The 22,923-nt window shown below is 41.6% G+C and overlaps 1 pseudogene; it reads left to right on the forward strand.

Moving 5' to 3' along the window:
- The window catches only part of LOC112626975, a 71,210-nt pseudogene extending 49,716 nt beyond the window's left edge, over positions 1 to 21,494 (forward strand).
- The last annotated feature ends 1,429 nt before the right edge of the window (positions 21,495 to 22,923 follow it).

Below are 22,923 nucleotides of genomic sequence, written 5' to 3' on the forward strand. Positions count from 1 at the left end.
TGTGGCCCTTTTTTTTTTTTTTTTTTTTTTTTTTTTTTTTTTTTTTTGAGATATATTTTCGCTCTTGTTGCCTAGGCTGGAGTGCAATGGCACAATCTTGGCTCACTGCAACCTCTGCCTCCTGGGTTCAAGTGATTCTCCTGCTTCAGACTCCTGAGTAGCTGGTGCACGCCACCATGCCCAGATAATTTTGTATTTTTAGTAGAGACAGGGTTTCACCATGTTGCCCAGGCTGGTCTCTAACTCGTGACCTCAGGTGATCCAACCGTTTCTGCTTCCTAAAGTACTGGGATTATAGGTGTGAGCCACCATGCCCAGCCATGGCTGACTACTTTATCTATTGTTTGCAGGTACTAATTGCTAGGTGGATCAGCGTGATTCTGAATGCATCCTACCATCCTTAGTGATTATTAAGGATCCCTGAGATTTTAAATATTAAGTGAGGCATGAGGATCACTTTGGTTTTAAGTAACATAAATTTCCAACTCAAAATGATTTAAACATTAGAAGACATCAGGAACCATTTCATCTCACTTAACCAGAATTTCATAGGCACAGCAGCTCTTACTGTGGTATCTCAGAGTCCTAATTTGTTTTCTGGCAATTCTATCTACTTTGACCTTCACTATGTGTCGACATCATGGTTGTAGTTCTAGGTATTGAAGCATACAGGGCATCATCTTATGGAAGAAAGACAAAATCTCCCCACCTTTTTTTTGGCCAGGATTGGATGGCACATCACATCTAAGACAATTGCCAACAAGGGGAAATGATCATTGTGGCTGACCATTTGAGGTAGGGTGTATTTTTGGGAGCCAACCACCGAGACCACTGCAATAAGGCAGATTGGAAGGAAGGATGGAGTCACCTGACACTATGTAACCTCCATTCAAACTTTGCAGAGTAGACTCTTTGTAAGGCTACGTGGTTGATGGAGATGGCAGCACATCTGTCGTTTTGTACTTCTTGTTACCAGGCAGATCATGACCATTTTATAGTTCCTGTTCTGTGGCCACTATAATTGGCTTACTTTGAGATTCCTACGTAGCTTTTCTCTCTTTTTGTTTTTTTGAAGAGACTGAGTCTACAGTTGCAATGGAAGACACTGAGATGAAAGAAAATCGCTACTCCTTTTGATTTGCAGAAAGCTACAGGTTGTATCTTACAGTGACTGTTGCAGAAAATAATGAGCCTCCAGATCTTGGTTTAAAAAAGGGTGCCTCTGATGAATCTCTTTCCTGGGCAATTTGTTGACTCTGTTTTAGCTGCCACCCTTGTATCAGCCTGTGGTTAATTCAGACTAGAATATGAATACCAGTGTTAAAAGGACAAATAACTAGTTAGGGGACATCCCAATCTGTTCCTTGATTAAAGAAACAATTCTCATCTCATAAGAGAGGAAATAATCCGCAAGATGTTATGTATGTTTTGAGGCAATGAAAAGTGTTCTTCCTGATGAAAGTTTGTTGAATTAAGACAAACCCCTGTTTATTTTGTGTCTTCATCTACAAATCCATGACATCAGCTGCTTAGGTGCTTATAATCAGAGCCACACCAGAATGAAAAAATATTTCTATCGTTCAGTTCCCTGAAGGAAATATGTGAGAACTCAAAACTCCCACTATTAATTGAGATAATCTTCTGGTAAATGCCTGGTCTGGGCCGGGCAAGGTGGCTCATGCCTGTAATCGCAGCACTTTGGGAGGCTGAGGCAGGCAGATTACTCGAGGTCAGGAGTTTGAGACCAGCTTGGCCAACATGGTGAAACCCCATCTCTACTAAAAATACAAAAATTAGCCAGGCATGGTGGCGCACACCTGTAATTCCAGCTACTCAGGAAGCTGAGGCATGAGAATTACTTGAACCTGGGAGGCAGAGGTTGTAGTGAGCCGAGATTGTGCCACTGCACTCTAGCCTGTGCGACAGAGTGAGACACCGTCTCCCCGGCCCAAAAAAAAAAAAAAAAAAATCTTGGTCTGAACAGCCTACCTAAACTGTTTAGTAATTTGTTTTTCTGAACGATTGCCATCTGTTTAAAATGCCATGTGCAACTGAGCTGAGAGGTAAGTGCTCAGCCTCTGCCTTTCTCTTTTACTGACTTCTGGCCCCTTTTCCTACAAATGAATGAACATTTGATGTTGCAGCAGGAACAACTCATTATGCTCATGACAAAGCACAAAAACTGTCTAGGAAAATATCTACTGATCATTTAACCATGAGCCATGACTAACAGTTATCTAAATGGAATTAAGGGTAATGACTCCAAGAGGTTCATAGGAAAAAAGTGCCGTTTCCTAGCAGTAACGATTTAGTAGTTTTTTCCTCTTTCTTTTATAGAAACTTTTACCCCTTAGTCTCCAAATGCCTAGCAAGAGTTGTTTTATATTCTGTGGAATATGTCCTTCTAAAAAGCTTTGTAATACCGTCCTCAGAAACATGATATAGAGAAATTAAAATAATAAGGCTTGAGGTTGACCAAATAAGTAAAAAGAGATTTATTTTTTTAATTAAAAATTTTTTTGACAATAAACATCATTTAATTATAATTTCCATGATAACACATCATTTCATAAAAACTTAATCTATGCGAGCATAACTGGGAGTTGCCTAGTCCCCACCTATAAGATTTACCATTAAACTCACGTATCCAGATAAAAGGATACAAAACAGAGTTGTCCCCTGTCACAGATTCTCCATCCTGCACGAGAGGAGCTCATGTTTTGGTAATTTTGTAATTTGCCAATTTGAGATGATTTTTAAATACTCCTAACTCAAGTCATGAATGGCATTAACATTTCCCCCCCTCTGTTGGGAACAGCAGCTGTTTCATATGCATTCGTAAAAATATTTCTAACTGTTCAAATTCAGGGCATGTTTCTTGCCTTTTAATTTTGTTTTTAATATAGTTATGGAAGGCAGAGATCTCTGATAGACGCTATCCTTCCCCTGTGCTTTGGAATTAAAAAAGATGAGAGTGGTAGATACTTCTTTTGCTGAAGTCACCTTTTGAGCTTTATACTTAGAGTCAAAGGAAAATTAATTCTTCACAGAGTACATTTTGCCTTGAAGGTACAAAGAAGTGAAGTACTGGGCGTAATATCCTGAAACAGGTGCCTGGATACTCCGCTTCTGCTCAGCACCTCTGTGGATAAATGGAGATGTGTCTAACTGACAAACTCACTGCTGTGCTTACAGACCCAGGGCATCCAGAGCCATAGAGAGCATTTTCTCCATTTTCTGTGGAAAATTAACTTATCATATCCAATCAAATGTACTTGTTATCTTAGACATTCTTTCTGGGTTATCTAATTGTAGATTATTTATTTTTTTGGGACAGAGTCTCACCCTGTTGCCCAGGCTGGAGTGTAGTGGCGCGATCTCAGCTCACTGCAGCCTCTGCCTCCCAGGTTCAAGCAATTCACCCGCCTCAGCCTTCTGAGTAGCCAGGATTACAGGTGTGTGCCACCACACCCAGCTAATTTTTTGTATTTTTAGTAGAGACGGGGTTTTGTCATGTTGGCCAGGTTGGTCTGGAACTCCTGGCCTCAAGTGATCCTCCTGCCTCAGCCTCCCAAAGTGCTGGGATGACAGGTGTGAGCCACCGTGCCCGGCTAATTTTTTGTATTTTTAGTAGAGACGGGGTTTCATCATGTTGGCCAGGCTGATCTGGAACTCCTGGCCTCAAGTGATCTGCCAGCCTCGGCCTCACAAAGTGCTGGGATTACAGCCATGAGCCACTGCGCCTGGCTATTTCTGGGTTATCTTTTTTACTTCTCAGCATAAATGATGGCTCAGCAGGTTAGAAACTATGACATCAGCTTGGTTCAAAAATAACCTGAGTTCATTATCTTGTTTCTGTTTAACAAGCAGAATTTGAGAAAAAGATCATTTGATATATTTTTAAATTTTATGTCTTAGTTCTATTAAGAACCAAATAGAAATAGAAATAAACAGTAGTTAAGATGAACTGAAAGTACAAAGTCGACTTGACAGTACAAATCAAAGCCCCAGTATTCACAGAGTTCTAACTTCCCAAATTCGTGGTCTCATGAGAGTTGCCTGCTCCATTGGTATTCACATAGGCAGGCGCTAAAGGATTACCTGGCTTCAAATCCCCAACCTGACATCTCCTTACATCTGTCACATTAAATATAGTTCTGTTTCTTCACCTTACTCACTGATGTGGCATTTATCAAATCCTCACACAAAGGCGTAGGTTGGAAAAAAATGACAAGATCACATTATTTAATAGACTCCTAAAATCTACTAAAAATATGAAGTTTAACTTTAGATGTCTTTTTTTTTTTTTTTTTTTTCCAGTTAGGGCTCAAATGAGTGTTTGGCAACATACACTTATCAATTGGGGAGTTTGTAATTCAGCAGAGGGATATTACCTGGAGTGATCTGTGCTTTAAAATATTGGTGTACGGGGGAATTGTGTCAATGCTCAGTTTTTCATAGAAATGACAAGACCCCATATTTTATTAACCATAGAAAATGTAACTGAAGAGAAACATTATAGCCTTAAAAGCACATGCAGTAATTAAATGCTGTGGCCCTATAACTGATCATGTAAAGTTGCATTTGGAATTATATAGTATCATGCATTGTTCAAAATTGTCATCTTCCACAGTTCTGCCTGGTTTTACTATAACAATGCATTAGATGAGTAAACAAATATGTCCAGATCACAGAATGAAGAAAGGGTTTTCTTGAAGCAAATTTCTTAGGTATCTGATTACCCAAGCCGCCGCTCCTGGGAGCTTTCCTCTGATGTTACACAAAGCATATCTATTATTTACACAGAATTGTTTATCTTTTCATCTCTCACAAGGAAGTTGTTTCTTCCAAAAGTCAAAACTCCCACTGGACAGAAGTGACGGCCAGCTTTAAGGTGCACAGCCCTGCAGGCGATGCTGCGTCTCCAAAGCAAGGCTTTCTGCCCAACTCAAAACCTGGTATTTTTTTTTTTCTAGGCTGTTTTCAGCTGTTTTTCCTTTTGTTGTTTATTATTAGAGAAACAGATGACATAAGTCATTGGATTTATTTTAAACAAGCATAGCAATATATGCACCCATCCTCAAAGTGGGCATTGTACTTGTTCAAATAATGGAACGTTTTTGGAATTCTCTTCAGAGGGCTTATTGCCCCCTCAAGTGTATGATGGCTCATCATTTCCTATTTAAGTTTCCGGTCTCTGGTTGTCTTACCCCCTCCCATGTCACTCACCTGGGCTTCATCCAACCTTGCCCAACTTTCTTGGCACTTGAGTTGACTGTTGTTGAGTCTGTGAGCAAGCTGATCCTTTCTGTGAACTCCTCTGGAATCTACAACCACAAAAAAAGCTTCCTGGGAACTGAGTCAATCTTTTCCTACCACTCAGCCTAAACCAAACATCCAAGAGAATAATTTCTCTCCTCCGTTAATCAGAGCATCTTCTGAACTCCGTATTCCTGAATGTCTTAGATGTCTTAAATGTCACAGGTTTCTTCCCCGCATCCCCACTTCCCATGCTTTTACCCAAGGAGGTGACATAGTCTCGTACTTCAATTTGCATCTCTTCATGTCTTCTCCAGGAAAAATATTAGAGTCCCCAAATCTCAATAGTCATTACTTAGTTAACAACCACACTGAGAGTACTCATTATTTTTATCTGACTGCTTTTCTGCTGCATATAATGCTTTTGCATTGACATCCTTCAAATACCATATGGTGGGTACCATTAACATAGAAGCAACCTTAAATGATAACACTAATATTTAGAAGCCTTGGAATTACCTTTCTTTCCCTACCTCCCAAGTCCTGTTCCTTTGTATATACAATTAATGAGATATTTTAAAAACTGAAAGTGTATGCAGGTCTTTTACTTGGTCAAAGGAAACTTATGGTTATTCTATACTTTTAAAAGATGGTCCTGGAGTGTTATTTCCATGAATTCCACAATTGTTGTGTCTGTTTGTGCTCACCACTGTGGATCTCATGCTTAGAGCAGTGTTTGGCACCTAGTAAGCTCTCAAGGACTGTGTAGTCTGCCCTTGGGCTGCTAAGAGAAGTTTAAAGCTACTATTGACAGTGCCTGTTTGTGAACGGGAATATGGGAGAGTGGCCATTTCATACCTGGTCCTCAATAATAGGGCACTTATAATCATGTCGGGCATAGCTTCCTCGGAGTGATTAAGGTTGGAAGCTGTCTAACGTGTTTGTACAACAGGGAGCATTCCATTTCTATCACATGTTAATTGGATACAGATTTTTAATTTTGCCCAGAACACTTTAAAATACTTTTGATTAGAAGTCACATCCTGTCCAAACATTTGGGAAAACAGAAGTAAAAATTTCCCTCCTGTTTAACGACTATCTGACCAATTGGATTAAGAGTTGTGCTGATTTTTTTGCTCCATTTAATCATTCTGTTTGTTGCTATGCACTGTTACAGTCAGTGATGTGTGAAAACCAAATAACCAGAAGTCATGGGCTTAAACAGCACGATTGCCTAGTTGAGGCTCTAGCAGAAGGGACACAGTCTTAGTTTCTTGAAACACAACTTACCTGCAAAGAACGAATGAAGAACCGTGGCGTTTCAACATGCCTAGGCAACATTCCAGCATATGTGACAAAGCATTGGCATATGTTGTCCAGTGGAGGGCACCAGTACTTAGTTTGGTTTTAGAGCCTATGCCTGTATCAATGTCGAGTTTAAAACAAAATGAAAAAATTACCTTAAGGGAGTCACCAGAGTATCAAAGAACATTTGCCCTCTCAAAGGGCTTAGTGACCATCCAGCCAGATGTCTGTTTTTGGACAAAGACAGTAAGTGCTGAGAGGTCCTTGAGCTGGTCAGCACCAAACAATTAGTTAGGAACAGAGACAGAACTCACAGTCAGGAGCATTTCCCCACCATACTACTACCTGTTCCTTTCTTGCTTCTCCTCTGAATATGATTGACCCAGACCCTAACTAGGAAGAACTGGTTTCTGCAGTGGGATCTACACAGACTACGTTGGAACAGCCAGGGTGAGGCAACATTCTTCCTGTTGAGGGATTTTGCCCTGGAAGCCTTGCCCTTTGAAATACCACAATGTGCCTTTGTGGCATTCTTCAGGGAAATGGCCAAGACATTCATTTCCATTTCTGGGCCATTGTGGTGCCTTGGATGGCACTGAGATAGTTGGGAGAAGATTTGGGCTTAAGATTTTAATTATTTTTGCTCAAGCCTTGATGTGGTGTCTATGGGCCAGGAACAAACAGCACCTTTTGTTTATTGTACTGTGTAGATTTCATTAGGGAATTTGGAAAATGGAGTGGAAACAACAGAATGAAAAATAAAACAACAAAAGGTCACTATGAATGCTCAAAGTCTTTGGAACATTTGAATAATGTCATTGGAAGTAATTTTCTGTAAAGTCCTCTGGTCTTCCTAAGCTCCTAATTCAAATCTCAGGCAAAATCAACACCTTCCATAGTCCTACATCCACATATTTTTGAAGAAATAACTGTCCTCCCTACATGTCTATTGTTATTCTTATACAATAGTAAACGTACATTTTTGGTACATTAACAATAAACTTTTTATTAAAATATAACAAAAATAGAGAAAAGTATGTAATAAATTTTCACAAGGTGAACACAAATGATAAATGTCATCCAGGCCAAGATATAGAACATTACTGTCCACGCAGAAGCCTTCCCCAAGACCTCTTCCATTTACTCCCCACAGTCCCACACCCCTGCCCACAAAGGTACCGATATCCTGCCTTCAGTCACCGATTTAGTTCTGTAAGTTTCTGAATTGTATATAAATGAAATCATATAGTAGGTACTATTTGGCGTTCAGTTTCTTTCATTCAACATTTTGTCTGTGAGATTCATTTATGCTGTTACATGTAGCAGCCTTGTTTATTTTCTTTTTTATGTAGCATTTTAGTACATGGATAAACCACAATTTATCCATTTACTTTTGATGAACTTTTGAGTCATTTCTAGTTTTTGGTTACTATGAAGAGTGCTTCCGTGAGTGTCTGGGTACATGAATTTTGGTACATATATGTACTCATTTGCTTTGGGCATATACTTAGGAGTAGAATTGCCAGTCATAGGGGAAGCACAGGTTCAGCTTTAGTGGATACAGCCAAGCTGTTTTCAATTGGTTGTGCTAATTTACATTACCAACAGCAGTCTATGGAAATCCATTTGCTGGATAGCCTCACTTGAAGTTGGTGTTCTGGTGAGGCTATAATGGCATTTTAATTTGCATTTTCCTGATGACTAATGTTGTTGAACATCTTTTCATATGTTTAGCGGCTAAACATTTGGATTTTTTTTTTTTTTTGTGAAGTGCTTGTTCAAGTTCTATGCTTGTTTTCCTGTTGGATGGTCTGTCTTGTTTTTATTAACTTTTAGGGCTTTTTGTATATTCTAGATATAAATCCTTTGTTGGATATGCGCATAACAAATATTTTCTCCCAATCTGTTGTTTGCCTTTTCTCCCTCCCCTTCCCTCCCCTTCCCTTCTCTCTCTCTCTTTTCTCTTTTTCTTTCTTTCCTTCGTTCTTTCTTTCTTTTCTTTCTTTCTTTCAGACAGGGTCTGGTTTTGTAGCCTAGGCTGCAGTGCAATGGCATCATCTCAGCTCACCGCAGCCTCCATCTCTCAGGCTCAAGCCATCTTATTTCCTCAGCCTCCCAAGTACCTGGGACTATAGGTGTGCCACCATGCCCAGCTAATTTTTGTATTTTTAGTAGAGACAGGGTTTTTGCCATGTTGTTCAGGCTGGTCTTGAACTCCTGAGCCCGCCTTGGCTTCCCAAAGTGCTGGGATTGCAGATGTGAGCCACCATGCCCAGCCTTCAGTTTCTTAATTGTGTCTTTTTGATGAACTGAAATTCTTACTTTTAATGGAGTAGAATTTATCCATCATTTAATTCATGGTTATTGCTGTGTGTCTTCTTAATCTTTTTTTTTTTTTTTTTGCCTGTCAAAAGGATAGTCTCCTTTTTCCCCCTAGAATCTTTGTTGTATTTATGCCTACTTTTACAGCTACAATTCCTGTAGTTTATTATGCATACTGTGAAATAGAGATTTAAGAGTTTTCTTTTCATATAGATTCTAATTACTCATGTGCAGTTTATTGAAAAGGCAATTTTTCCCCTCTTTGGACTGATGTATCACCTTTGTCAAAAATCAAGTGACACTCTTTTCTATTCCATAGGCCAATTGGTGTATCAGGAACTTATACCATGACCCTCTTAATTGCTGTAGCTTTATAATGTATCTTGGTATCTGCTCATGTAAATTCTAAAGTTTTTTCTTCTGGATTTTTCCAGTCCTGCTGGAATATAGATTTGCTTGGGAATAACTTACTTAGACCTTTATAATATTGAGTTTTTCAATTCATGATCATTGCATAGCTTTCCACTGAATAGATTTTAAAGATTTCTCTTAATAAGCTTTCCACTAAATTAGATTTTAAAGATTTCTCTCAATATGTATAACTTTCAGGATAAAGTTCTTGTGAATCTTTGTCAGGTTTATTACTGGCTGTTTTCTTGCTTTGTTATACTGGCTACAACCTCATCGTTTGAATAAAAGTGATCATAGAAGCATATTTTCTATCTCAGGAAAAGATCTTTTCATACTTCACCATTAAGTATGATGTTTGCTATATGGTTTTTCTAGGTACTCTATATCAGGACAAAGGAAGTTTTCCTCTATTCTAATTTTGCTAAAAGTTTAAATTTTTGTTAACATGAGAAACTACAGCATTTTATCAAGCGCAATTTGTGCATTTGTTAATATGATCATATGGCATCTCTTTTTTCTTATGTGATGAATTACATTTTTTTTCTTTTGGCTTATAAACAACAGAAATTTATTTCTCACAGCTCTGGAGGCTGAGAAGTTCCAGATCAATGTGCTGGCAGATTTGGTGTCTGGTGAGGGCTTTGCCTCCTGGTTTGTAGATGCAGTTTTTGTAGATGCCTGTCTTTTCCCTGTGTACTCACATGGTTGCAGGGGCATGGGAGCTGTCTGGGGCCTCTTTCATAAGAGTATGCTGACAGATTTTAAAATATTAAACTAATCTTGAATTTCATTTCTGGAATCAAGCCAACTTGGTTGTGATATATTGTTATTTTTACATACTGTTGGATTTGATATGTGAATGTTTGATGAGACTTAAGCATCTGTCAATATCCTACAGTCAAAGAAACACATTTGAAGTTGAACAAGTGGGTTTATTGCTCATTGCAAAGAATGAGACTGAACACAACAGGAACCACAGGGGTATCTCAGTCAGAGAGAATTAGGAAGGATTTAGTATAGGATTTGCTCCAATCATGCTGTCAGGAAACAGGGACAATTCTATAGTTGAGTGTCTTAATAAATCTTATCTATGATGCTGGAAGAATGTATCGAGGCTAAAGGTATAGTCAGCAAAGAGGCAATAGTCCCTTATAATAGCCAGGATGAGAGGATGTCCAGGCATTTCTATGGTTTGAACAATGGTCTTGATTTTGTCTGTTAAGACATGATTATGAATGGTCTTAGTCTGTCTTGATCCTTTATGGTTACGGAGTACCCTTACCTGCTGTTGGTGTTCTATGAAATGGTTTATGTTGAACAGGAGGACACCAAGGCCTACCTGTGGGAGCCAGGCCAGCTCTTCGCAGCTTCGAGGCCTGGCTGATAGTGCCAGCCGGCTTCCTGGTGTCAAGGACTGCTTTTCTCTTTCTTGTATCGATGTTATTTATTTTTTATTTATTTAATTTTTTAAGACGTAGTTTCACTCTTGTTGCCCAGGCTGGAGTGCAGTGGCATAATCTCAGCTCACTGCAACCTCCACCTCCTGGGTTCAAGCAATTCTCCTGCCTCAGCCTCCTGAGTAGCTGGGATTACAGGCATGTGCCACCATACCCGGCTAATTTTGTATTTTTAGTAGAGACGGAGTTTCTCCATGTTAGTCAGGCTGGTCTCGAACTCCCGATCTCAGGTGATCCACCCGCCGGGCCTCCCAAAGTGCTGGGATTACAGGTGTGAGCCACCGCACCCGGCGTCTCTTTCTTGCATCTATGTTTATGAGAGAGATCGGTGGGCAATATTTCTTTTTTTATACTGTTCTTTTCAGATTTTGATACCAGATTCATGCTGACCTTATACAATGAGTTAGAAAATGTGGCTTCCTTTTCTGTCTTGTAGAAAAGTTTGTATAGCATCAGTATCAGTTATGATTTAAACCAGGGCTCTGCAGCCAGTACCGGTCCATGGCCTATTAGGAACAGGGCTACACAGCAGGGGGTAAATGGCAAGTGAGTGAGCTTTACTGCCTGAGCTCGGCCTCCTGTCAGATCAGCAGTGGCATTAAATTCTTAAAGGAGCCTAAACTGCTACTGTGAACTGGGTATGTGAAGGATCTAGGTTGGGAGCTCCTTATGAGAATCTAAAGCCTGATGATCTGACGTGGAACAGTCTTATCCCGAAACCATCCCACACACCTGTCAGTGGAAAAATTGTCTTCCATGGAACCAGTCCCTGGTTGGGCACTGGTTGGGCACCACTGCTTTCAGTGGGAGAAAATCCTCCTGGTGAAGTTGTCTGAGCCTTGACAAAGACTCTCTCCTTGATCGGACTTTACCTCCTCTGAATCCTGAAAACCTTGGTGTGCTTTTTGTGTAGAATCCCTTTTGACTAGGGCTTGACCTCGGTCCCTGTCCTTGTTTGGCCTGCATAGTCCAGTCGCAGCAAGAATCATGCTAATTCCGTTCAGAGAGAACCCCCACCCTTGATATCTGATCCCCCTTAGTATCAGATCAAATTGCTCATCTCCTGCCCTCAATATCTAATCACCCTGGCCTGCCTTCAACCAGAATCCTGCCACGTTCTTGCAGCAGGAACCCCTGCCCTCCACCCCGATGTCTCCCTAAGGAATTCTCCATATACTGACCTTTCATGGTGCTCACTTCTGTTCCTTTTATGTCTTTTTTTTTTCTTTTTTTTGCCTCTTTTGGACTAATTAACTATTTTTAAGATGATTATTTCATTTTCCCCTCTATTTAATATTTTTTAAAAAAATAAAGCTATCTCTCTGCTATTCTTTTGTAAGTTATCCTAGAGATTAAAACAATTACTTTTGATTTATTCCAGTTTAATATAAATGAGTTCTTTACCGCCTCTCAAAGGATTTTAACACCACGTATCCCGTTCTTTTTTGTTATTTTTTGTCATGTTGTTTAATCTTCTACATATTTAAATATCCATATTACTACTGTTTTGTACAATTAATATTCATTTAGATTTAAGTACATTTACATTACTCATTATTTCTGTATGTATTTTGTGTTGCAGTCTTCTGTCTCACTCATTGGAGAAAACCTTTGCTGTGTGTTGGATCCATTGTTGGTGTCCTCCTTCCCTTTGGTATCTTAGCCTTTCAAGGGCACTTCTGCAGCTTCAGATCCCAATTTGTCCTCCCAGTACTGTAAAATTGCTTGAAGCTCTGCTGGCTTCTCTGCCTCTTAGCATCTGCTCCCCCGCCCAGTTTCTTAGTCCCTAGCCCTGTACCAAGAATTGACCAAGAATTGCCGCAAAGGTGAAACTGGAATGTGGAGAGCTGGGCTCACCTCTGGAAGCTTCCTGTCTTTTGTGGATCTCGTGCCCAAATTCTGTCTGGTTGTCTTGGTGGTTCCTCCATGCCTTTAAACAGTTTGTTTTTTTATTTATTTATTTTTTATTTTTTGAGATGCAGTCTCACTCTGTCACCCAAGCTGGAGTGTAGTGGTGCAATCTTAGTTCACTGCAACCTCTGCCTTCCAGGTTCAAGCTTTTCTCCTGCCTCAGCCTCCCAAGTAGCTGGGATTACAGGCGTGTGCCACCACGCCCAGCTAATTTTTATATTTTTAGTAGAGACGGCGTTTCACTATGTTGGTCAGGCTGGTCTCAAACTCCTGACCTCAGGTGATCCACCCACCTTGGCCTCCCAAAGTGCTGGGACTACAGGCGTGAGCCACCGTGCCTGGCCTGAATGATTTTTAAAAATATAATTCATCTGTTCTTTTGGTTTTTCTTTAGTTTTCTTTAAACTACTCTATCATAGCCAGAACAAAAAGTCCTGTAATTATATTTTTTGTACTTATATTCTCTGGTATGTGAGAAGCCTTTGATTGTTTAAGAAACCAATTAGCATATGTTGCTTAAGGAGTCTATGGAGAGAAGTAACGGGGAGGTTGCCTTGTCCCAGTGAACCCACTGCCAACTTCAGGCCTTCTTTCTCCCGAGTCCCCTTATGGTATGGAGAGAGAGCATCTCCCTCATCTCTCACGTCTGCTGTGGCTCGAGTTTCACGAATCATGCAGGGTGACTGCCTGAGTGTGCTGTTTCTGAACTTGCAAGGGCCCTCCAGCCTTAAAATATCTTCACATCCTCCCCACCCCAGCTGGCCACAGATGCCAGCAATCTCTTTGAGAAGGAGCAGTCTCTGCAGTGTGAGGGGACTCAGGAGAAAGAGGGCCTGGGGTTGGCAACGAGTTCCCTGGAACAAGGCAACCTCCCCATTGCTTCCTTAGCAGAGCTTTAAACTTTCCAGAACTCTGAGAGCCCAGGGCAACACACAGACTTTGGTGAATGACAGAGAGGAGATTCTTCCGTAAGACCAGGAATGGGAAGCCAGGGAGGCATGTTATGACAGAGGAAAAGAGGCAGAAAAGAGAAAAACAGTCTGCCAACATTATGATCGTGCCTCAGCAGTGTCCTGGGGACAGAGGCAGGTGATCTTCCCATTGTCACAATAACCAGGGGGACCAGGTGGCTTTGACATCCTGTATCTCCTATGTGGCGCCACAGTCCCACAGTCAATAGGAAACTGAGAAGGGATTGCCAATACATTCTCCGATTACTTTTATTCCTCTGCCACTGCCTCCCCAAGCTGCAGGAGTGAACCCCATTTCATCCTCCTCTGATCTTTAGGGTTTTCTCTTACTAATCAGTTGTCAGGAGCATAGCCCTTTTGACAAAGCAACTGTTGCTGAAGCGTGGTGTGCTTTTCGCGTACTGTAAATTCTTCCCTCATCTGTTGCCTGTGTATGGTGTTCTATAAATACATTAATTGGTACCACTTTTAATTTAACTGTCACTGCTGTCTCTTTTCCTGACAAGCATATATTAAACTCTCTTATGATGGAACAAAATAAAACCACCCAGTTACAGGGGGCTATTTTGGCTAAAGTGGAATGTAACAAGAAGAAAAGTTGTAGTTATGGTGGGGAAAGACTCATCAGTGATAGTTTGTATAAAAAATTTAGAGTAAAAATTCCTTCTTAGATGTGGGGGGACATCCTCCAGGAAACTACTGAAATAAGGAAGGTAAGGTGGAATTATCAGAACAGCTGCAATTTAGGAAATGGGCTGAAACCAATTTCAACTTCATTTTAGCATTCATCAAGTCGTACTTATTTTAGATGACTTTGGTTTTGGAGGAGTTTCAGAAACCATATTCCTTATATGTTCCTTTCTGCCTTGAAAGGCTGCAGCCAATTCACAACAATGGAAACCCAACTGGTGCAAATGTTCATTTCAAATGTCTTTTACACTAGATAGAAATTGGAACGAACTAGTCTTACAATACAGTATATTTTTACTAACTCCCATCTAGATGGCATCTAAGGATATAGTAGCAAATAATCTTAAATGTCTGCTACTCTGTGTTCTAAAGTTTATAAAACCAATGTTTTGAGATTTGGCAACTGACTAAAATTTAGGGTGTAATGAGGCCCTTTATTTCTAGATAAATTTAGGTTGATTTCATCCAAGCCCAGTAGACTGGAGTATCAGTCAAGATTCTGCCAGAGAAACAGAATCAGTGATTGTGGGGTCTGGCAAGTCTGACATCCCTAGAGCAGGCTGTCAGGAAAAGCCATCTGGAATCTGTCAGGCCAGACCTGATGCTGCTGTCTACAGGCAGAATTTTCCTTCCTCTGGGAAACCTCAGTTTTGCTCTGAAGGCCCTCATCGGATTGGATGAGGCTCAACCAGATTATTGAAGATAATCTCCTTTCTTTAATATCAACTGACTGTAGATGCTAACCACATCCACAAAATACCTTGGCAGCAATACCTAGGCTAGTGTTTGATCAAGTACTGGATACTGTAGCCTTGCCATGTTGACCCATAAGACTAACCATTACCACTGGTGGTGAAAACCCCCCTTCGGTTTGAACAGAATTATCTGGAAGTGTTGCTCAGTGTATCCACTGTAAATGGCATCAGTTCTGAAGGCCTGGACTGCATGTTCTGGCCTCCAATTCCTAAATGGAGTCCTTCTTATGGAGTGAGAGAAAGCCCAGGTCAGGCAGTCCTTGTTCTCTTCATTCTGAATACTTTGATAGGGGCATGAGCTCAGGGTGCTAGACTCTAGGGCGGAACTTTCCTATTTTTCATGAAGGCTGCACAGAATGAATATCTGCATCAATCAACCACTTCATTCTTTGCCTTTGCTCTTGAGAATGTCATGTGGGGAATGGCCTTCGAGAATTTGCAGTCTATGTTCAGTTCTAAAGAATGCTTATTTTAAAAATACATCAAAATGAATACAATTTCTGTAAGTATGGATTCTTTACTTACAGGTGTGTTTCCTTACAGAACAAAGAGAATGTGAAAAAAGGATATGGTCATAAATCTGTAAAATGTGCGTTTGGCCAACCAATATTTATTTTATTTATTATTAATTATTTTAGAGAGGGGGGTCTCACACTGTCACCCAGGCTGGAGTGCAGTGGCGTGATGATAACTCACTGCAAACTCCTGGGCTAAAGTGATCCTCTTGCCTTAGCCTCCCAAATAGCTAGGACTGCAGGTGTGTGCCACCACTCCTAGCTAATTTGTTGTTGTTTTTTTGTAGAGATGGGGTCTCACTATGTTTCCTAAGCTGGTCTGGAACTCTTGGCCTCAAGCGATCCTCCCACCCTGGCTTCCCAAAGTGCTGGAATCACAGGCATGAGCCACCGTGTCTGGCCCCGATATTTATTTTATAGAAAATTCCCTTGTTGCTTCATATTTTTTTATAGCTGGAATAATAAATATGACTCAATGTAACTTCTTTAGTTTGTTTAGTTATTTTATAAGTATACATTAGAATGTACAAAATGAATGCATGAGAATGAGTGTAATACACAGTCAATAAGGAAGAAAATAAATTTGAATTTAAGCTTAGATACTATTCCTTGGTCACTTTTGACTCAGCAAAAGTGAAGTATGAAGGAAAAACATTTTTATTTAATGTATTTGTTAAATATAGTTGGGGTTAGAGAAATTCTTCTTCTTCCACCAAAAGCCACTTTGAACCTCTCTTCTGGTGTGTAAGCTCCATTTTATCAAATGTAACTTTAAAATACAAGTTCTGTTGTTATGAATACATTCAGCACCCATGAAGATGCTTTGTTATTCCCTATGACAGATATTCCTTGTAAAATCCTTGGCTTGTTTTTATGTCTCCAAACTCTATCCTTGTACATGAAGAGGAAAGGGAAAAGGAAAGTTGAAATAGTTTGATCTTTATTTTCACAATAAAATTATCTTGGGTCTAAGAAGCACAAAGCAACTTTGCAATATTATTGCCTGAATAAAAAGCAACATTGTCCATATTTTGTACAAATGAGAAGTGAGTCCAGGCATTCATAGTGCATATCCAGTGAGTTGACCAGAGCAGGACCCATAAGGAATTTACCTAGGAGCAGCGAGGGCGTCATGCTGGCCGACCACGGCAACCTTTAAACCTGTGGTGGTAAAACTCAGGGTTTGGGATCTGCTGCATGGAAAGGAAAATTTTAAACTAGACTCTTTCATCTTGATTGAGGGTGGAAACATAAATGGGAGTGTTTTTGCTTGAATCTCTTGAAACCAGTTTCTTGGAAAGTAATACTTAAGTGTTTTCTTAAAATTTCATTTGCAATTGAAAATGCAAACTGTAGGGCTCATTAGTTTGTCCATGGGTGGTCTTCAGAGGCTGGACCAAGGCTGGGTGTTTGGGTGTTGGCCTGTGTGAGCTGACTGAGGTATGGGAAGGCCTAGACACATTGTTTTTGGGGCAACTTAAAAATCAATAAGTCCCATGATTTGTCTGCTTTCACCTCCCTTCAGCCCTAGAACATTTGGCTCTGGTGTTAGTCTGTTTTGCATTGTTATACAGGAATATCTGAGGCTGGGTAATTGATAAAGAAAAGAGTTTTATTTTGGTTCACGGTTCACAGGCTTTATAAGAAGCCTAATGCTTCTGGCGAGGGCCTTAGGAAGCTTACAATCATGGTAGAAGGTGAAGGGGGAGCAGGCATGTCACATGATGAGAGAACAAGAGAGATGCTAGGCTCTTTTAAACAACCGGCTCTTGCATGAACTAACAGAGTGAGAAATTACTTATTACCACAGGGAGGGCACCAAGCCATTTATGAGAGATCCACCCCCATGACCCAAACACCTCCTACCAGGCTCCATCTCCAACTTTGGGACTCACATTTCAATATGAGATTTGGAGGGGACAAACATTCAAATCCTATTAGCTACACAGTGTCCCAGTGAGGCCACATTGGACAGATTCACAAGCTGGAGAAGCCCCTGCTCAGCAAGGATGGGCTCACCCTCACCTCTGAACACTACACAATTAGCATTTTGCTGATATACCCGGCCAATGTGGCTTTATTTATGGGTGAAAAACTGCCAATCACTGGGGATTAGGTGGAGAAGTCTCATTTCTATTGTCAACCTCATTTCTTCTTCTTCTTTTTGTTTTTGAGACAGAGTCTCACTCTGTTGCCCAGGCTGGAGTACAGTGGAATGATCTCGGCTTACTGCAACTTCCACCTCCCGAGTTAAAACAATTCTCTTGCCTCAGCCTCCCGGGTAGCTGGGGTTACAGGCACGCACCACCAAACCTGGTTAATTTTTGTATTTTAGTAGAGACAGTTTCACCATGTTGCCCAGGCTGGTCTCGAACTCCTGATCTCGTGAGCCACCTGCCTCGGCCTCCCAAAGTGCTAGGATTATAAGCATGAACCACTGTGCCCAGCCCTCATTTCTATTATCAAATTGGAATCAACCTTTTTGATTATGAAAGATTCATTTTACATTGTGATTTAGAACACAACTGCAGTCACGTGTGTGCAAACATGCTTGCACATCTAAAGTTTCACAGACCAGTTTTCTCCTGCTTACCTGTGATTTGCTCTGGTATTTCTTATCCTATCCTATTCAATCCATCCCATCCTACCCTATCCTATGCATCCCCTCCTATCCAATCCATTTTCTCCTTCTCTCCTCTCCTCTTCTTCCCTCCCTTCTCTCCCCTCCCCTCCTCATTCTATCCTATCCCATCTTATTCATTCCATCCCATCCCGCCCTATCCTATTCTGTCTGTATCCAAAGTGCTAGTCATGACTCACTACATTTATATTACAACACTATAATATCTGATGGATCTACTTCCAGAAAGTAAAACCAGGAATGGTGCAGCTTCATGAGCACTGGCAGAAAAAGATAGTCTGTATGAAACAATCTGCCGCCCGCAGATACACTGATTACTGACAATGTGCCCAGCCCTTTTCCTCCCAAGTGAGAAGGATAAAGAGAAGAGGTAAAGTACACTCCTTCTGTATGATACATATATACACAGGTGTGTGTTTGTGTATGTGTGTGTATACTTACCATAAATAGTCCCCAAACTTGACTTTCCTTTCCCTGAGGTGGGATAGGAAAGAAGAAATCAGTATCAGTTGAATTTGCACAGTGCATGGATTGGTGCTGGGGATAGACTGTTTTTTCAATTCTCACATTTCATCAAAGCTGGTAGTAAACAAAAGTTACTCTCAGAGAAGACCTTGAGTAAACTAATTGGTGATCTGAATTAATGTCTTGATATAGCATTAATTTTCTTTCCCTGTCAATTCTGGGAGACATTCTAAAAGCCCTTAGAATGGAAATTAATTGCCTAGCTTTTCCTGTGATGTTAATAGTACTCCCTTGGGCCTTCAAAAGCAACTTTCAAAGGAGAATGGAGTTTGTTGCGTAGTTCTGTTTATTTTTATTTTTCCAGAGTTTGGACTTCTTTATTAAAGGCTGTCAACCTAAGGCTTTGACCACAAAGATTTAGCACCATGTTTTTAAGAAAAAGAAAATCAAAATTGGGGTTAATGAAAGTTAAAAATCTTTGAGACTCCTTGTAGGTCTCTTGTACAGACACTTGTTTTGCAACTGTCTCTTGCCTGGGTGCGCCAGGTCTTTGCGGACCAGCTCCACCAGAGGAAAAACAAAATAAACATTACCAATGGTGGCTGTCATAACCGGCAACCTCTTTTTTTTTTTTTTTCCTACCAGACAAACTTCTTTTTTTTTCCTCCATTAAAATTTTGTCTGTGTTTGACATTTGAATCACCCTAGAATGTGGAATATTGTTTTTGCTGAAGCTGCTGGATAAATGTCTCCTACCTACCTTGTCTGGAAAAAGCCCCAGACATCCCCCTCTCATGTGCCCTTGGCCTGGGGGCACTGCCCTTCCTGGCCTCCCTGGCTCAGGCATTGGAGCCCACATAGTCACCAGCATGAAATTCAATCCCTATTCTCCGGCACCTGAATAGATAGGAGTTCAGCACATGCTCCAAATAACCCTGGGACCCAGGCTAGGTGAACTGTTAACCTGCAATGGGCCTGCCTAGCCTTCAAAGGTCAGATGACATGAAATGCTCCTCAGTGTTTTAAGATATTAGTCACACAGTAAACAAAAATACAGAGATTCTTGGAGGAGGCAGTGGTTGAAATATTAGAAGCAGACATGTCAGAACAGGAATATCCTGTCATCCTTGCTTTGCCTCATAAACAGGCGGGTACAGAGGCTGGGACATAATTCCTAGGCTGCTCTTATGACTTTATATCTCAAAATACTCAACATCGATTTCTGGGTTTCCCAAAAGTTGGCTCCAACACGTATGTCCTCTTTTCTGCAGATCCAGTCTCTTCAAATACTGGCTCTTTGTACCCTGCAAGCATGTTAAAAACCTCTCCCATTTTGGAGGAAGGCCGCGGAGGGGTGGCGTGGGCAGTAGGGTGTCCAGAATGGTGCCCGGGAGAATCTCTGTGGGAGATATTTGACTGTTACTTCATATTAACTTGAGTGGAAACCAAAAGGGCCCTCTCCTCTTCTCCCCTCTCCTCAGGCCTTTCCAGCAGGCGCGATGGCGGAAGCCCCGTGACGGTGGCCATGGCGGTGGCGGAAGTCTCCTCGGGTCCGGCGGCTTTGTCTCTAGGCTGGGCCTTCTCGAGTTACTGGCCCTTTCAGCCCCAGTTGTGGGGTCTCAGCCTGGGCTGGCGACTGACGGGCTTCTCCGGCAGGAAAGGCTGAGGCTGCAAGGTCTCGCAGGAGGCACTGCCCAAACTCCTGGCCAGACTGACACGGCCCACACTCGGCTGGGCCGAGGCTGCCCAGGAAGCACCCCTGCCAGAGGGGGCGGACCCTGGCCCAGCCCTTCCAGTCCTGGGCATTGGGATAGACTCTTGCATCATCTTGCTGAGGCATGGGGGCCTGTCACTGGTGCAGACCATGGACTTCTTTTACCCCTTGGTGGAGGATCCCTACATGATGGGGTGCATAGCTTGTGCCAGCGTGCTGAGTGACCTCTAGGCCATGGGCATTACTGAGTGTGACAACATGTTGACGTTACTCAGCCTTAGCCAGAGTATGAGTGAGGAGGAACACGAAAAGATAATGCCACTCATGATCAAAGGCTTTAGGGACGCTACTGAGGAGGGAGGAACTGCAGTGACAGGTGGACAAATGGTGGTCAGCTCTTGGCTTATCATTGGTGGAGTTGCCACTGTGGTATATTGGCCAAGTGCGTTCATAATGCCTAATAATGCTGCTGTTGGGGATATGCTGGTGTTAACCAAACCCTTAGGAACCCAAGTTGCTGTCAATGCCCACCAATAGCTGGATAATACTGAAAGATGGAATCAGGTGTGATCCTCAAGAAGTAGAGCTGGCTTATCAGGAAGCCACGCTCAGTATGGCTACCATTAACGGAACTGCTGCTGGATTAATGCGCAAATTTAATGCCCATGTGGCCACAGATATCACAGGCTTTGGCATTCTAGGACACTCTCAGAACCTCGTGAAGCAACAAAGAAATGGTGTGTCCTTTGTTATTTGTAATCTGCCAGTCATTGCCACGATGGCTGCCATCAGCAAGGCCAGTGGGCAGTTTGGGCTTCTTCAAGGAACCTCAGCTGAAACCTCAGGAAGATTACTGATTTGTCTTCCAAGAGAACAGGTGGCTCACTTTTGTTCTGAAAAAAGATCTTCCAAGTACAGAGAGGGTCACCAAGCATGGATTGTTAGCATTGTGGAAAAGGGAAACCAGACAGCCCGGATCGTTGAAAAGCCTTGAGTTATTGAGGTCCTACCTTGCGGGGCCACTGCTGCTGTTCTTGCTCCTGCACATTCCAATGCATCCTCAGAGCCTAGCTCATGAAATGAAATGGCACAAGTTGTTTAGAGCTTATGGCCTTTGTAAACAATCACGGACAATTCTCAGGCGCTGATTTAAGAAATTCCCAAAGAAGGCTACCTACATAGTGGTTGCAGCTGCCCTTTCTAGGTGATCTGAATTAGCCCATCAAAAGCTGCCTGTGTGTGCATTCCAAGGCCAGAAGTATTATTTTGAACTTTGTGGGGATATCTGTTCATCTCCTGGGTAGAAGAGGAGCAGAAAAACTTGTTTCCTCTTTCCAAAGTAAGATGAGGCTACTCCAGTTTGAGGGATATTTTTTGCATTAGGTTGATTAATTTCTGCACAGGGAGTGAGATTATTTATTAAAATTGCATACACACAAAAGTAAATTGCACAATGAAAAAAACTTAGATCTGAAGCAAATGAGTTTGGACCAATACCATTGATAAATCTAAGTTGTTATGGGAGATCTTATAATGCAATGTCAAATGCTTTATTAGATTTTTCTGAAGTACTGGCTCTTTCCTGCTCTGGACAAGAATTGAGCAGCTTGTTTAAAGACTGGGAAAGGAGGACCTGCAATCATCTGACTTGGTCTCTGTAAATGATGTCTCTCCCTCTAAACCCCTTTAAGGACTGGAAGAGGCAGAAAGAGCCCTAGAGCCCAGGTCTTGGTGGTCATTAAGATGTTAAATCTTGTGCTGAACATTTCTGGTGATTTAATCAATAAAGAGTAATTTCTAGCTAAAAAACCAAAATGTCTTCCATTTTAGAACACAAAATCCTCCTTTGACTATCCTCCTTTTCCTCCCAACAGTTGCTTCTCTTTCTTTTTCTAGATCTGTATGTCTCGGTCTTTGGTGTACATCAGAATCAGCTACAGAACTTGTTACAGCACACATTCCTGAGCCTCATCCTCAGAGTTTCCGAGTTTCTGATTTGGTAGGTTGGGGTCGGTCCAAGAACGTGTATTTCTAACAAGTTCCTAGGGGATGCTGAGGGTTGAGGACCCACTTTGAGAACCACTACTCTAAAAAGCACCCTCTGTGTTCATTGACTTTGCTTGCTCTTTTTCCATTCACTACCCAACCTGCTGTCACCTGTCTGCTGCCCCACACCACTGACCTCCAAAGGTCAAATCAAATGCAGTGGAGCTTTGCATCCCGTCTTACTCAAGTCCTCTCTGACGTTGGTTCCCTGGCCACATCGCTCTCTTTCTTCCTTTGGCTTCCCTGACATCACTCCTTCCCAACTGTCTCCTTCCTTTCTGGCTGCTCTTTTTGAGTTGCCTTTTCAGGAACCTCTTCTCCTGCCCGTGGTGTGTTTCAGTTTTCTTCCAGGTGCTGCTCTTGTCCTCTGCACTTTTCACTCTGTATTCTTCCTGGATGCCTCACCCACGGTACAGCTTTGACTGGCATGCCAGTAACCCTCAGATCCACTTCTCTACCGC

The sequence above is a fragment of the Theropithecus gelada genome, chromosome 6, assembly GCF_003255815.1.
Source record: "Theropithecus gelada isolate Dixy chromosome 6, Tgel_1.0, whole genome shotgun sequence".
Lineage (NCBI taxonomy): Eukaryota > Metazoa > Chordata > Mammalia > Primates > Cercopithecidae > Theropithecus > Theropithecus gelada.